This window comes from Ursus arctos, unplaced genomic scaffold, assembly GCF_023065955.2.
Source record: "Ursus arctos isolate Adak ecotype North America unplaced genomic scaffold, UrsArc2.0 scaffold_8, whole genome shotgun sequence".
Classification (NCBI taxonomy): Eukaryota; Metazoa; Chordata; class Mammalia; order Carnivora; family Ursidae; genus Ursus; species Ursus arctos.
Genome location: NW_026623100.1, coordinates 59,553,200 through 59,570,221, shown reverse-complemented (window position 1 = coordinate 59,570,221; position 17,022 = coordinate 59,553,200). Strand labels below are relative to the sequence as shown.

General features: G+C 39.0%; 1 protein-coding gene across 1 annotated transcript in view; it reads left to right on the top strand.

Annotated features, from left to right (window-relative positions):
* The first annotated feature begins 1,181 nt into the window (after window positions 1-1,181).
* The window catches only part of RASGRP3 (RAS guanyl releasing protein 3), an 86,887-nt gene continuing 71,046 nt past the window's right edge, over window positions 1,182-17,022 (top strand). The window contains exons 1-2 of the mRNA XM_057309043.1: window positions 1,182-1,743; window positions 9,599-9,754. The gene's annotated coding sequence lies outside the window, so the exon portion shown is untranslated. The remainder of the gene's footprint in view (window positions 1,744-9,598; window positions 9,755-17,022) is intronic.

Below are 17,022 nucleotides of genomic sequence, written 5' to 3'. Positions count from 1 at the left end.
TGGAGCTGAACTAATTAAAAATGGATCCATCGTTTTGCTTCTTATTTAATAATAGTCTTTGCATTTTAATGGTGCATTCAGACAGCCTATGATGGTATGAAGAGTTAATAGCATTATTTTCTTTTTAATATTCTTTTTCTCTCCTCTCCTGTTTCTTTTGGATTTTTCAAGTTTTCCTTATTCTAGTTTCTCCCCTCTGGTGTTTTGGGAGTTATGTCCTCTATTTCTTTTCTTGTAAGTGGTTGCACATAAAAGACATTATTTGATGTAACAAAGTCTGATGCTAATGTCTCCATATCGACATCTTCTGAATAACACAAACACCTCAGAAACCTTTCATGCTGACCTCATTCTCCCATCTGTCATTTTATTACTGCTGAAAATTTTAGCTCCACTTTTTTTCTCTTTTAAGCAATTTTGTCGAGGTATAATTGACGTATCGTAAAAGGTACATATTGCAATACACAGTTCGATGTCTTGACTTATGTAGATTCCCACAAAGCCATCCCCACAATCAAGAGCATAAACAGTCACTTAAAAAATAAAACGGATCATGTTCACACTCGAGCATAACTGGCTGCACGTTACCTAGGTCTGCTTGCTTTCTGTAACCTCGTTTTGGTTAAGAAGTTCTGTAGTTTCTGGACAGAATTAACTGTGAGAATCACCATTCATCCAAGTCCACTAGGCTTTGCGCCAAGTGCTTTACGGTGATTAGTTCTCATTGCATTCTTTATTGTCTTCAGTTTTTAATTATAAAAACAGCACAGGTTTATTATAAATGTACTCAATATCAAAAATGAATAGTGTAAAAAAGGAAAGACTCTGCCACTCTTGCAACCCTCTTGTTTTCTTCAGAGTGGGCATATGTTTATTGCTTGTTACCGTTGTAGGTATTTTCTGTGCATTTGAAAACATATATGATTGTGATAAAATGGAACTAAATACATACTGGAGGGTTTCTTTTTTGGCTTAAAACAACAATCATTTATACATGGTGATTTTTTTTTCAGCTTGCTTTTTCCACTTCTTACAGCAAAGCCATCTTCCCATTTAACCCTTTGCGTGGCTGCGTGATGCAGGTAGCACTGAATTATGCACTGTGATTATTTTGATCAACCTCCCTTTCTTTTTAGCTTATTTTCCCTTTTTTGTTGTGATTACAAGTGTCTCACTGAGCTTGTCTTAACATTTATTTTTATGCACTTGTTCAGTATTTTTAGAAGATAAAATCCTGAAAGACAGCATATTTTCCCAACCCCTAGAGCCACCTTTTCAGTTGGGCATTATCGTTTCCTTTTTACAGTTGGGGAATTTTATACTTAAAGGGTTAAGCTTTCTCAGCCGGTGAGTGGCTGATGAGGGAATGAGAATCCTGACTTCCCAATTCCCCAGTGTGTCAACATTCTCAACACTCAACACATTGTCTCTCCTACTAGTTTGGGAAAATGGTTAAAAGAGAAAAAGGTTCTTAATGTTGGAATTGTCAGGAGGATTAGTGGGGATTTTCAGCTAATGGTGGTCCTGTGGAATTAGAATGCAGGACGTATTTCAAGCAATTTATATTTTCACCTGGCCCTTCGGCTAAGGACGTTAATGTGAGCCCTGAGGGGCTATTTTTAGCAGGTTACTTTAAGCCCTGGGGGGGGGGGGGGTTGTGAAATAACCTGTCCATCACAGGCAGCAAGGAATTGCTTGCCCACTTTTTTGTTCCGAAGGAAAGGACACAGACCATCTGGGCTAGTAAGTTGGGTCCAAAATCGGACTCATGTTTATTTTACTTAATAAATGTGCTCTTGAATAATATGAATTGAATTTTGTTTGGTCGAATGCCATTTTTAATGCACCAGGGGTGCACACGTTTCTTGTAGTCCTGAAATGAGTGGCTTTCTAAAACAAAGAATGCTTTGGTGATGTGAACAAATTTCCCTGAATTTATGTTGACTGTAACTTATTTTTTCTTGAGGCAGGAACCTTATGCTTGGTCGCTTGTGTCTTAGAGTGTGTTGGTTGCTAAGGCCATATCAGTTGGAATATATAGGCTGTGAAAAATATAGAAAAATGTTGCTGAACTTTTCACTCCAAAGTCCCAAACCAGATGACGTGGCAAAACCATGTAATTTTGAAGAGGTGGGTTTAGAAAACAGCCCCCACTAGGAGGAGTGGAGCTGTAGATGGCGGGTACTCGTATCCTTGTGTTTGGACTGCGGGCCCCATTCTGTCTCGCGGGGATGGCATGGGGAAGAGCTGGCTCTTCAGTTAAGAAGGCCCCAGTCCAGAGAATAAAACCAAAACAAGTGAGTTTCTGACTGACCCTTTTCCACACTAGCACCACTGCGTTCTTTGAAAGTAGAGTGAATCATTTTTAGTCCAACATTAACATTTTTGTTCTTCATAACATATCACTTCACATTCACTCGTAATTTTAAAAAATTAATCAGCAATTGATTCTACAACTGGAATGGCCTTTAGAGTTTGTTGAATGTTTGGTGTGTGAAGATACAAAGGACTAGCTGGAGGGAAATAGGCTCCAGCTTTTAACTTTGACACATTTTGAGTCGATTTGATGAAAACATTTTGGTTTTAAAAAACTATTATTATTTGTGAAAAACAAGCCAATATCTTCAACATAAATGATTTAGTTAATATACTTGATGGGACATAATTCTGAAAGGAAAATTTTTAATGCTTCTCAGATTAAAATCTTGATCCTCTAAGTTGCTATTTATCAGTCTTTTTAAGGCCATGGATGTTTGCATTGATTTTAAGTTAGTTTTGGGAAAATAACTGGGAATGTATAGTGAAATGAATAATTCTGCAAACTTGATAATCCCCATTTCGGATATCTATACTATGGAATTAAAAACACCAGAAACTAAAGGTATATGGGCAAGGATGTTTAATGCAACACTGTTTATACTGGCACAAAATTGGGAGCATCTTGAATGTTCATTAATAGGATGAATAAAGTATGATATAACTACACGGCAGAGAAGTACGCAGCTATTAAAAAGTTTAAGTTAAATCTCTATTATTTGGGCACCTGGGTGGCTCAGTCCTTGAGCGGCTGCCTTCAGCTCAGGATGTGATCCCAGAGTCCTGGGATCGAGCCCCACATCAGGCTCCTCCGCTGGGAGCCTGCTTCTTCCTCTCCCACTCCCCCTGCTTGTGTTCCCTCTCTCGCTGGCTGTCTCTCTCTGTCAAATAAATAAATAAAATCTTAAAATAACTAACTAACTAAATAAATAAATAAATGTCTATTATTGACCTTGGGGCCAAAATACATGACCATGATACAGTAAGGGGAAAAAATTAAATACAGATTTTTTTAATGGAAAAAATAGAACCCCATACATATATGTATGTGAGATACACTTTTCATAGGTGTAGTTATCTTGGCAAGATGGGAGTGGATAGGACAGAGAGGTCACTAAATTTTTTCTATGTCTATCTTTGTATCATCTGATTTGCTACAATGAACATTATAGCTTTTTAAACTTAACTATTTTATAAAGTAAAAAAGGAACTAGGAGTCCTGCTTTTCCTAGTTTGCAAAAGGAAACAAGACTATTCTTCCATGTGATAATGTAGTTATTCTGACCATTAGAATATAAATTTAAAAAGAATTTATAGGCACTCAAACATCTATCAAAGCCCCATCATGCAGGCTGGTATTTTTCAGCTGTTTTAGCCCGCGTTCCCCTGCATTGATTTCTCACTACCCTGTGTTTATCTCCCCAAGCCAAGAAGTTCTTACTTCCTGTGGTTATATTAAAGAAACGACACCCACTCTCAGTTCTGACCTCTCCCCTCCACCTGCCCCTCAGTTTGAGAGTTTGAGCGCAGCGTACGTGAATCTACTGCTTTTCACTAACAAGAACGGCGACACAAACACAAGCCCTGGGAACAAAAACTTCCTGTTTAATTAAAACATGAAGGAAAACTGGAAATTTTCCTACCACATTTTTATGTGCTTCTAAAAGTGCTTTCTTAGTTTACCCCGTCTGACCTACAGATCAGAAAATCCGGTTGCAGTAGTATTAGCTCCTCATTACTCAATGGGTTCCTGCTCTGTCTGTGGTTGCCTTTGTGCTCTCCCAGGCAGTCGTGATGAAGAATAGCTTATCCAAAGGCTTTCTATACACAAAGGTTCTAAGGAATCCCAAGACTGCAGCCAAAAGTTTGAGCAAACACAGCGTAAGTAAATCATGGCAATGTGTAATGAAGTGTGTGATAAAGGTAATGATATTTTAGAAAAGGATATGGAAATGAGCTTAGAAGCTCAATCCTCACAGATTTATGACCTAGAGGTGGTGATGGTTGGATTAAACCGTGAGCAAGGAGTTTGGCACGAAGGACTGGAAAATAGGACTTGCAGTCAGCTAGCGGGGTTTGGATAATGTGCTAAAGTGAAGAGCGGAAGTGATTATGCAGAACATTGACATCGTTTAGAATTACAGGTTTCCCCAGCTATTCAGAAGTAGAGCATTCCTATGAAACCTTTTGTAAGCTGAAATGGTGTAAAGCAATGAAGCAATTTATTTATTTATATTAATAATTTATTATTAATTTATATGGAAAATGTTTTGAGCGTGCCCACACTCCAAAAATAACCTCTCTTAGTCTTTTCTGATATCACATCTTACTAATGGATGCACAAAATAAATCGACAAAAAGCACAGATGCTCACACAGTCCAAGCTACGGTCGCTGGATACTGAGATGCTGAGTGTAGTTCCTGGGAAAGGGGCTTGGTGGCGCCACACTCTCCGCCTGGGGTGCTGCACTCGTGGCTCTGGGGTGCGCCCTGCCTCTCTTGAGAGCTCACTGCCAAATGCTGAACACTATTTTTGCTTTTCACCCTTTTTAAATTTCTGTCGGTTAGCAAAAACGGGTGCTAATGCAGCTCTTTTATTGTAAAAGCAAAGTAGCATAACTTGAACTTTCAAAAACCAGGGGATCCCTGCATGCACAATTTTAGAGGATGGAGTTAGTAGCAAAATAATATGGCTGTTTTATAATTACAACCACGGTGTAAAAATTCCTTCCTCCATTCAGAAAGTGTACACTGAGCATCATCTTCCAGCCAAGACTGGTGGGCTCTGGTATGAACCCAGTACAGTTTAGCAGACGTGGAGAGTAGAGCCACAGTGGGAGGATGGGGAGAGGAAGGCAGGAGAGGCTCAAATTGTCACATGAGAAAAAGAGGATTTGGAGCTTCTTACGGCTCTTTTCCTATGATTCCTGCAAAGATCAAACTGTGCCCAGCTCATGCATTTAGCTATCACACATTTCGAGAAAATTTTTTAAAATATTTTCTTTGCCTTATTTCCCCTGAATCAGCTTTGTATTTTCTCCTTTGAAACAGCAATGATGCTGAAATCTGAATAGAAAGGAAATTATAAATCTGAAATTGCCCTTCTATTATTTTCTGCACGCTAAATGATTCTCAGAAAAATGCACAGTCAGCCTTAGGAAGTTTTTTTGTTTTGTTTTGTTTTTTTCCTCTAAGTGACTTCTTCAAGAACTAAGACAATTCTGAGGGGGCACCTGGGTGGCTCAGTGGGTTGAGCGGTCGGCTCTCTCTTGGTTTCAGCTCAGGCCATGATCTCAGGGTCTTGGCATCTAGCTTGCATCAGGCTCTGTGCTTGGTGGGGAGTGTGCTTGAGAGTCTCTCTCTCCCCCTCCTCTTGCCTCTCCCCCAACGTGCACACTCTCTCTCAAATAAATAAATAAATCTAAAAAAAGAACTAAATTCTGAAAGCAGCAGTGGTATGTTAGGAGATTTAGATTCAGATTAATTTGACCACTCATCTGTGGTTTATAGGGGTAAGATCTTCAAGATTAATGCAAGTTGCTGTCAAATCAGGGTTTAGAAATAAAACTACTGGAAAAATTTATTAAGTAAATAATTATGCTAAGTAAGGTGATTTGTGTCGTGGATGCTAACTTTTCCTTCTCATGTGTACTGAATCCAGCTTCAGCTAGAAATCTAGCCTAGTCTAAGAAGTTGATTAGATGGAGGAAAAAAATCTGCCAGAAAGGTAAATTTAAATGAATTAGATTAAGTAAATGCAATGACACTAATATGCAATGTGTTTTTAAAAAAACAAATGAAATTTTACAAAAAGAAAGAAAGAAAAGAGATAAAAGAAAGAGACCAAAAGAGGAAGTCCATTTTTAAACTGGGCTGATTAGTCCAGAAATTTGGGGATTTCTCCAGAGACGCTGAAGAAGAGGGACAGGGCGCCCAGACAGGGTGTGGGAGCAGCTTCTGCCGAGGCTTCCTCTGATAGAGGCTGTCCTCCTGATTCAGTCTCCTTTTATTTTTATACAGCCCATCTCCAATTTATGAATGGCTTGTGTCAGAAGATTCACTTGTAAATCAGTAAATTACAACTGCTGTTGTAATGTCAAAAATTAGACCCCAAAGTGCAATACAGTTGACTTAGCTGTTGTGCGCGAGTATGAGCAGGTTTCATTAGAAGAAGATGAGCAAGTCTATGAAAACTTCTACGGACCCTAAATCATTTGGTTGGGTGAAAACGGTAAATGTGGAAGGTTTGGAGTCAGAAAGACCTGGTTCAGTTGCATCTGTATTTCTCTCTCTCTGCTGCTTACTAGCTGTGGGCAGGCTGGTTAATCACGTTAAGGGTCATCATCAAACAATAGCATTTCCTTAGAGCATTGTTGTGAGAATTAAATGAGTATTTTGCACAGATGTTAGCTTGTTATATATCATGAATACTATATTAGTATGTTACAGTATTAATAGGTACTAATTGTTATGATATATGATAATTATAATTCCTTATATATGGCTTTCTGCATGTTTCATTTTCTCCAAGAGAGACTGTAAGCTTTGAGAGCAGAGATTTTTGTCACGGGCTTTGGTGAATCCTTAAATACAATGCACTTTGAACACAGACACTATATTTTTTCATTTGTTGACAATGGTTTGCTTTGTTCAAGGGCTATAGAGATTAAAAACTCTACTTTCTGATTTTTCACAATTTTTTCTGTTTGTCATAGGCATGGAGCTAGGACAACTCTTAGGAGAACTGATTGTATCTAGGGGTTTACTTTGACTCAAGGCGAAGAATAGGGGAAGAACAAGAGTGGGAGAGAAAATTCCCCATGATACTTAAACAAATGTTGGAGAAAGAAGGAAGTGTATGTATCTGAGAAAGGGATGACCAGGCAGAAATAACAAAGTAACGTGTGAAAGGTCCACTGAAAGGAGGGGGAGGAGGAGGTGGGGATGCAGTATGGCGTTAGTACCTTAAATTGACCAGCAGGTGGTGTGTCACCAATTTGGAGCAGGAATCTGGCACAAGGTGAATGATAGATGGGCAGCTTCACCAGGGAGCAGTTGGGAGAGGAGGTTCCTGCTCGCTGACCATGTACGCATAGGATGGAAACCATTTGGGAATTTCTACTTAAGAGTATATCTCGGGTAGGCATAAAAGCCCATCAGGGCATCTCTGAAACCAAGGTGCTCAAGCAAGACTACTTCTCTCCTCTTCCTGCCTCCTGCGAACCTGGTTGTTCCACCACTTCCAGCGACTTGCTATCCAATATTGGGTACAGAAACAGAAGGATAGAGACTTGAGACTTAGGAAGAAGTGTCTGACCTTATTAATGGATGGTGAGGCTTTGCTGCTCTGGGTCCTTTTTTCTTGATCACATTTCTTATGGCTTTTTCCTCTTTGTGTAGATGATTAAAGCACTTAGGTATGCTGGTAGGTCTCTTTATATAAAAAAGATATCATTTACAAATGAATAATTGATGCACATTTATGATAGAAATAGTAGGAAAAAAGTGATAAGCATAAAGAGGGGGGAAACACTGACCCCTACTCCCAAAAATAACTGCTGTTAAAATTTGATACACAGTTGACCCTTGAACAACATGGGTTTGAACGTACAGGTCCACTTACACATGGAATTTTTTTTAAATAAATACAGTACTATAAATATATTTTCTTTATTATTTTCTTAACATTTTCTTTTCGCTAGCTTACTTTATTATAAGAATACAGTATATAATACATGTAACATACAAAATATGCATGGATTGTTTGTTTATGTTATGGAAAAGGCTTCCAGTCAACGGAAGACTCTTAGTCGTTACGGGTTGGGGAGTGAAAAGTTATATTAGGATTTTCAGTTGTGTGGGGGGGTCAGGTCCCCTAACCCCTGTGTGGTTCAAGTGTCAACTATATAATGTTTCTGACTTTTACATATGTTCACGTGTCTTCTTACAAAAATGAGATCATACTGAATAAACTGTTTTGTAACTTGTGTTTTGCACTTAATCTCTGCTGAATATTTTTCCACGTTAATATACTTCAACAACATTATGATGATTGCATAGTGCTAAGTCTTATGAATGTATAACAATTTATTCAACTACTTTTGGTACATAGACTGTTTCTAATTTTTCACTAGTGTAAACAATGCTGTGAGAAACATTCCTGCGCATATGAAAATCCATATTATTTCCTTGGGATATATTTCTAGGACAGGAACTGATGAATTAAAGGGTCTACACATTTTAAAAAGCTTTTGCTATATATCACAGAATTATCTTTCTTGCACGTGGTACCAATTTATACTCTTGCCAGCAAAGTATAAAGGTGCCATTTTCCAAAACCTCCTGCCAACATCGGGGATTATCAATTTTTATCTTTGTCAGGTTTAGAGATAATAAATGGTATCTTGTCATTGTTTAATTTGTACTCCTTTTTAAGAAGATGGATTTTTTCCATATATATGTAAATGGTCATTCATATTTCTTTTCTTGTAAATAAAGTCTTTATTATATCTTTGCCTAGTTTTAATGATAAAGACTATATGTTAAGGCCATTAACCTTTTACCCTACAGGTTTCATTTTTTAATCTCATTCTGTTATTTGTGATTTAACTTTGTTTATGGTGGGGTTATTTTTGACATACGCAAATTTTACATTTTATTTATTTAAATATTTAAAGCATTCTTAAATGGTTTCTGCTTTTGTGATCATAATTAAAATAATTTTCATGATAAAAGCATTTAATCATGGTTAAAATAATTAAAATTAAAATAATTTTAAGATTATAAAAACAACCACATGATTTTCTTCAAGTTCCTGTGTGGTCTTATTTTCACATTTAGCTCTTTTGTCCACTAGGCATTGTTTTGTGTACGGTATGAGGTAATAACTGATTTTATTTTTGTGAGATAATAATTGATTTTTATTTTATTTTTCCTAATACTTAACTATTCAACCAGTTACTAAATAATCCATTCTGTTCCCACTGGGTTTAAATATCATATTTAACAAATAAAAATTTTAAAATAGTCCTTGTTTTTATATTTCTGGCTTTCTGTTCTGCTCCATTGGTCTATCTCTCTTGGCACCAGAATCGAACTTTTAATTCTTGATGTTTTCAGCCTATTTAAGAACTAGTACCCCCCCACCCACCTTGTTGTTTTCTAAAATTTTCTTTACCATTCTCAGTTTTTTATTCTTTCACATAAACTTCAGAATTTCTTTTTTGACCTGTTTTTATTTATTTATTTATTTATTAAAAGATTTTATTTATTTATTTGACAGAGAAAGAGACAGCCAGCGAGAGAGGGAATATAAGCAGGGGAAGTGGGAGAGGAAGAAGCAGGCTCCCAGCGTAGGAGCCTGATCTGGGGCTCGATCCCAGAACGCTGGGATCACGCCCTGAGCCGAAGGCAGACGCTTAACGACTGAGCCACCAAGGTACCCCTTTTTGACCTGTTTTTAAAAATCTCTGGCATTTTAATCAAAATGTAATTATATTTATACATTAAGTAGAAGAGAACTGACATCTTGACAGTGTTGAGTCTTCCAGTCCTGGAAAATCATGGAATGCTCCATTTATTGAAATATTTCCTATTTTCACAGTAGAGTTTTAAAAATTTCTTTATATTTTTTTCACTTTTCTGTCTTCCCTAGGAGTTTTGTAATTACTGTTGCCATCTGAATGAGATTTTTTTCCATGACATTTTCTAACAGTTTTAGGCTGTTACGTGGGAAACCCAATTAATTTTATTTTGTGACTGTTTACTGACATTTCTAGTTATTTAAAGCATTTTTATTTGTGTGTGTATACCATTTTTATTTTATTTTTTAAATTATTTTTAAAATAATTTTTTATTATGTTATGTTAGTCACCATACAGTACATCCTTAGGTTTTGATGTTATGTTCCATGATTCATTGTTTGCATATAACACCCAGTGCTCCATGCAGTATGTGCCCTCCTTAATACCCATCACTGGATTATCCCAATCCCCCACCCCCATCCCCTCTGAAGTCCTCAGTTTGTTTCCTAGAGTCCGTAGTCTCTCGTGGTTAATTCCCCCTTCTGTTTACCCCCCCTTCATTCTTCCCTTCCTTGTACCGATCTCCCTGCTATCTCTTATGTTCCATAAATGAGTGAAACCATAGGATAATTGTCTTTCTCTGCTTGACTAATTTCACTTAGCATTATCTCCTCCAGTCCCGTCCATGTTGCTGCAAATGTTGTATAATCGTTCTTTCTGATGGCTGAGTAATATTCCATTGTATATATGGACCACATCTTTTTAATCCAGTCATCTGTTGAAGGACATCTCAGCTCCTTCCACGATTTAGCTATTATGGACAATGCTGCTATGAACATTGGGGTGCATATGGCCCTTCTCTTCACTACGTCTGTGTCTTTGGGGTAAATACCCAGTAGTGCAATTGCTGGATCATAGGGTAGCTCAATTTTTAACTTTTTAAGGGACCTCCACACTGTTTTCCAGAGTGGCTGTACCAACTTGTATTCCCACCAACAGTGTAAGAGGGATCCCCTTTCACCACATCCTCTCCAACATTTGTTGTTTCCTGCCTTGTCCATTTTTGCCATTCTAACTGGTGTAAGGTGGTATCAATGTGGTTTTGATTTGAATTTCCCTGATGGCTAATGATTTTGAACATTTTTTCATGTGTCTGTTAGTTAAAACATTTTAAAAGTTGAGTCTACTGAATAAACGATTATAACATATGCAAGTTGGGTAATTTTGTTTATTGCTTTCTCATAATTCTTCTTTAGTTTTTTTGGTTTTTGTTTGTTTGTTTTTTAATTCTCCTCTTGTCTGGTTGCAAGGACTCAAATGTTCAGAACAGCACTGTGTGGTGTTGAGCACCCTTTCCCTGTTTCTGATTTTAATGTTAATATGTCTACTCCTATGCCATTAGATATGACGCTTGTGTTTGGTTTGGGATAATCTTTATCATGCCAAGAAAAATTCTCCTAACTCCATTTTATTAATTTAAAAAATTGATATTGAATTTTTTCAAAAGACTTTTCAAGAGTACTCTTGTGCTAATTCAAAGGCTTTTTTTCCATCATGTCTTCATACTAATGCAGTCCTTAATATTCAGAGTTTTCTACATCTCTTGGGTAAACTATGTTTATAGGTGAGGTTAGTCTGTGGTTTCCATTATTATGCTTTATCAGTTTGTTTGTTTGTTTTTATGACAGGGGTATTATGTTAGCTTTCTTTTACTTGTGTCCATTTGAACGTTCTATACAGCCTGGGAATGGTGTGTGGCTTGAATCTCAGGGAGACCTTGATTGTGTAAGTAATTTGGACGAAAAATTTTTTTGGAAACAATTTCTTAATAACTTTTACATTTTTCCATGATTATCGATCTGTTGTTTTTCAACTTCTTGGGTCAGTTTGCCTCTAATTAACTCTTTTGGCTCTATCTACAGTATTGGATATGTGGTATTCTCATTACTGAGATCTTCTAAGCATTCTGTGATTGCCTTTTTGATTTCTTTCCAATGAATTATTTTCTTAAAGAAGAGTCATAAAAATTTTCCAAGAGCTTGGCTCTTTTTTGACTTACACTTTTGCAATTATTTTATAGTTGTATTACAATGTGGTCATAGAATGTGGTGAAAATAATTTCTTTGGGGGGGGACATTACTTAAGATTTTTTGGTGGCCTAATATAAAATCAGTTTCTGTAAACTTATATCATTTCTGAGAGGAATAAACAGAAGATCTTTCTCTTTAATCATTCATTTATTCATTCAGCATTGTTTCTGCTGTGTGTCTCCTACAGGTGAGACATTGTATTGGGCACTGCAGGATATAAAATGAATAAGTCACAGGCTTTCTTTAAGGTTGTCAAAGTTTGGATGAGACATAGACATGTTAAGGCTTAATTATAACACAGAGTAAGAAATCCAACAGTAACAGAATGTACAAAAGAAGGATTTAAGCCCTGTCATATGTTCTGGGAGTACAAAGATGCCTAATATTCTTCCATGTTTTTTGAGAGGCTTTCAGTGCAAAAGTAAAAATAAAATTTTTCAGTGTAAAAATAAAATAAAATAAAATAAATTGAGGTCAGAGACCGACTTTTGGAAGCAAGACAACTAATCAGGAAACTATTATAGTCATTCAGTAATAAATTAAGATATATGAAAGCTGTTAGAAAACAGGAAGAACAGAGGGGATTTTTACATGTGAGAGCAGCAGGTATTAGAAGAGTCCACAGAGGAGGCTGAAGGAGAGGTAGGAATGAAATTTTACAGAAGCCAGAAGAGAACACATTAAGGAGTGCTTGGGCTGTTAGGTCAAGTGGAGCCGAGAGGTCAAGTAAGATAAAAGCAAAAACGTGTCCAATAGCATTGGTCTTTGGTGACGTGGGGAAAGCGTTTCAGTGAAGTTGGGGGAAGAGCCAGACTGTCAGCAGGCTCAACATAAACGGGATATGAAGATGATGGACACAAGAAATGTTTCTCTAGAAGCTCACCTAGAAAAGGAATGAGTAGGTTAGGGCAGTAATTAAAGGAGCAAAGGATCAAAAAAGATTGTTTTTAGGATGTAAAAATAATGTGAGTATATTTAGATAATGAGGAGGTTGAGTGGACAAGAAGGCATGATTGTTAGCCAAGGATCCTGAACAGGAGGAAGTCCCAAGGTGAGACAGAAAGCCCAGGGGTGGATGGCCTTTGGCAGGAGGAGGGCACTTCTTTTGGAGTTGAAGGAGAAGATTGGTACCTATAGGTGTTGGGGCAGAAAGGAGGGATTGCCCCATTTCTTTGCAAGGCTAGAAGATTGTCTTTGTGGAACCTTGGTGACACTCCTGGACACTGTCAGAGGGGTCCAGGATCTTGGTTTATGTTGACCGTTCACTTGACATGTATGATTTGGGGTCCATCCCTTCCTCTCTCCCAATAGAATGAGAGAAATTCTATGCTTACCTTTCCTGAGGCTGTTTTTTTTTAATTGGTCATTGAAGGGTTTCCAGAAGCCTCTGCCTCATGAACTATGCAGTATGCAATGGATCATCAGAATAATTAACACCACTAGTTGCAAATAAAGTGATTGATGGATGCCATAAGATCACAAAAGTTTCCATATATAAATCAAAATAACATTTCAAATCTTCAGTAGGCCTCCTTTTCTGTTTCTGATTAATGATTGTCACATGTGGAGAAAGGGTTATGAAGGTGACTTATCTTAGCACATTAATATCTGTAGTTTCTTTTTATTACTAACTTTGAACAAAAGGGGTATGTTTTGAAGCATGCAAAAAAATTTTCTCTTTACACTTTAGTCACTCACATGTTGGTAACAAATTAGTCCCCTGAAAGAATGGCAAGACTGAGGGGGTTTGGTCTTTTTTGTTGTTGTTATTCTGGAAAAATATCCTTCGTATGGAGGGAAACTTCTGGTTTAATTAATTCTGTAAATAATTAGGAGACAAAACCCAGATATGAAAGATTGCCCACACAAGCTCCTCTGTTGAGTAAGATCTCACTTATTAAAAATCAAGGTTGACAGTTTAACAGGCTCATTATGGTGCAGAAATCCCCTGGGGCATTTTAACCTTTTAAAATCTTTTTTGGATGTTCAGTTGGCCAAATGAGCTGACTGCCTGTCATATCTGCATTCTACCCTGCTTGGGCTCTGCTTTTAGAAAGTGGCACTCTTACTCTACCAAGAAGTCAGGTGCTATCCAAAGTCAGAACGTCCACAGGCTTTCCCTGGAGAGGGGGAAAATCAAGAATCAGCTAAGGTGAGAAGTATGAATTCAACCAGGCATGCAGATGGTCTGCCAGCTTCGTGGGCAGCACGGGAAAGAGCACGTTGGTTCCACTTCCTAGCACCAAAGGGGGCAGCAGCGCCTCTGTAAAGTGGCTTGCAAATCTTGTGAGCATTTCTGTTTCCACTCTGATTCCCTCACTGATAATCTCAACGGCTCTGCTGTGCCCCCAAAATGTTGATACGATCCAACAGATAACTGCAGTGTGCAGAAGCTCGGTCTTAAGCTACCTGAAAGTCCTTCCCATTGGCTCTCTAGACGAAGCTGCCTCTCATATTCTTCCTTAACCCCTCACCCGTTTGCCCCCCAGCATCGTGTGGCACAGCAGCCCAGCCTTTGCAACTAAACCTACCCATTCTCAGGCTGTTAGTCTACCTTCCTCAGAACAAGCTGCCCACTCTTACAGCTCTTCCCACAAACTGCAGCCTGGATGCTGAGAAGACGAAACCAAGATGGAGCAGCCCTTTGATGGCGTCCGGGGCCGCCTGGACGCGGCACGGTTTCCACCTGCTGTGCTGGTCTGTGGTTCCTTCTTCTTGCTGTTCAAGAGCCCCACTGAAAACCTGAGGAAGATGAGAGAGCATAGGACGGCCAGCTCCTCCCCCCACGCCCCTGCGCACCCCTCCCCCCGCAATCAACTTTCCACTTGCAGTGACCTGCCCAAGGGTGACTTATCAGCTGTTTGGGGTTTGCCACTAAAAGAAAACAAATTGTGGAATGCACTGCTCTGCGTGCTAATGAAATGGCTGAGCCAGCTCAGGGGTTATGAGGCTTGCGAATTAGGAGAATAATGATCTTCAGTTTCTGACCTCCTGGCACGGCCGCAGTGTTTATCAGGAGGCGCATGTGACTGGTTAAGACAGAGCCGCAGCCTGAAGGAAACAGCTGCTCGAGGCATGCTCCGGCACTTGGCAGCTGGACAGGCAGGGCGCTGATGTGAGGAGTCTGCGACAGGACCGCCCCAGTAAGTAACTGGAGAACTTTGAGAGGGGGGAGAGAGAGAGCGAGTGCGTGTGTGTGTTTCAAGGCACTGACAATTTTTCATTTTGATTTTGGTTTCCCTGTGGCCTTCGAGGAGGTATTTTATTTATGTTATCTGTTGTTAATAGCCATCTGTATTTTTACTGTTTTTTTTTGTTTGTTTGTTTGTTTGTTTTTTCAAATCTGTCATTTGCAGCAACGTGGTAGTGTAACTTTAAGGGTGAATGAGGCATCCTGTTCTATTCCTACCTAGGAAGCAGCAGGTCGATTTCCTGGTGTCTGGGATTTTTATGGTCTGTGGTGTTTAGGTTCAAAGCCAAGATTCAGGTTATGAAGTAGAGAGCTTATTAAAGTGAACTGATGACTGGATTTGATTGTAATCGATTTTACCATTGAAATTTGAAAAAATAAGTGTTTTGAGAAATGTGTAGGTCCGACTTGACCAGTCAAGCTTTGGAAACGATCTCATTTAATGATGTATAACAATCTGCAATATAGAAAACTAACAAAATAATATTTAGATTTAGATGAGGAAGCAGTTTTTAGATTTCAGGCATGCTTTCCAACTCATTGAAGATATATTTTATGGCTCTTTTCTTGAACAAGCGAACTCACCTTCATTACTTTAAAGCTAAAATATTTAGTCCCCCCTGGTCTTCCTTAGTTTAGATAAGGGAAAGTTAGTGTTTTTATGATGCTCAGTGTCCTTCTTCCTTGCTGATGACCTGGATTAGAAAAGTGTTGCCTGCAGCCGGTTATCAACTCTGGGGGCTGGAGAGCTGGCTTCCACGTAACAGACCTGTTCTCTCTTAGGTTCATTCGGCAGACTGGAGCTTGCTCCCAGGAGAGCAGCAGAGCAGGCACCATGCTGGAATGGGGCTGTGCTTCAGGGACTTTTGTCCTTCTGTGGTAGTACCAGCCAGAATGTTTAAGAAAGCAAGAGGGGAAAGGGAGAGGATAGAACCCGGAATCAATGAGGTAAACCTCTGGAAGTGACAGGCCTCTGAATCAGAGCTCTGGGGGAGATAACCAAACAAGTTCCTTTTTCTGGATTGCCTGGACATGAGGAGGGGAGGGGGGCAGGTTGTTTTGATTAGAGTTCTTATCAAACAGCCATTTTGCCTGAGACAAGCACAGGGTATTCCAAAGTGTGTTTGTTTCCCCAGGTGACTGATGGGTGGTCAGATATGCTCGGGTTGTCCAGTTGTCTTGCAATTTCTGCTCCTTGCCTGGAGGGAGCTCTGCTGTCCCCGCACCCCGCCACCCCTTGTAGGTGGAGGATGGACTGAAAATGACCCAGAGTGCGCTGGGCCTGCTGCGGTTCCCTCAGTTGGTCTTGAGGACCACATCAGTCAAAGGTCTGGGGTGGATGCTCTTGCAGATGCCCGTCTGAAAAAGTGGCTAGTCTGGCACTGGGAAGTTTCTCCCCTTCTTTTCCTTAAAATGTAGAAGAATCTGCAAGACCTGGAATGGTCAACAAGAAAAAAATATTTCTAACTCCTCCATTCCTTTGTATGCCATTTGTGTGAGGGCCTTGATGTAGCCTGTGGGCGTGTGGCTCGGTGACTGGTGACTTCCCTGGTTGTCTGCAGGGCTGCCCATTGGGCCACTTTTTAAGGAGTTTGCTCATGGTTTAGTTTCACTTTTACTGCAGGCATAGTGGGAAAGAACTGTCGGTGAAATTATGTCTCCAGAATAATAGAGACACCCACAATAAAATGGACTGTCTCATCAGCAGTCAGAGTATCCTTTGAAATATTGAAGTGCTGCATTTTTCAAGGCCCACGGATTGTTTTGAAAAACCTGATGATATCTTGAATATTAACAGCATAATGAATAATTATTTTACATGCCAATAGTATGTCTATAGAGTCAAAGACTTTTAGATCTGGATAGGAATTCTAGAATGTGCCATTTCCCCCATTCATTTCAA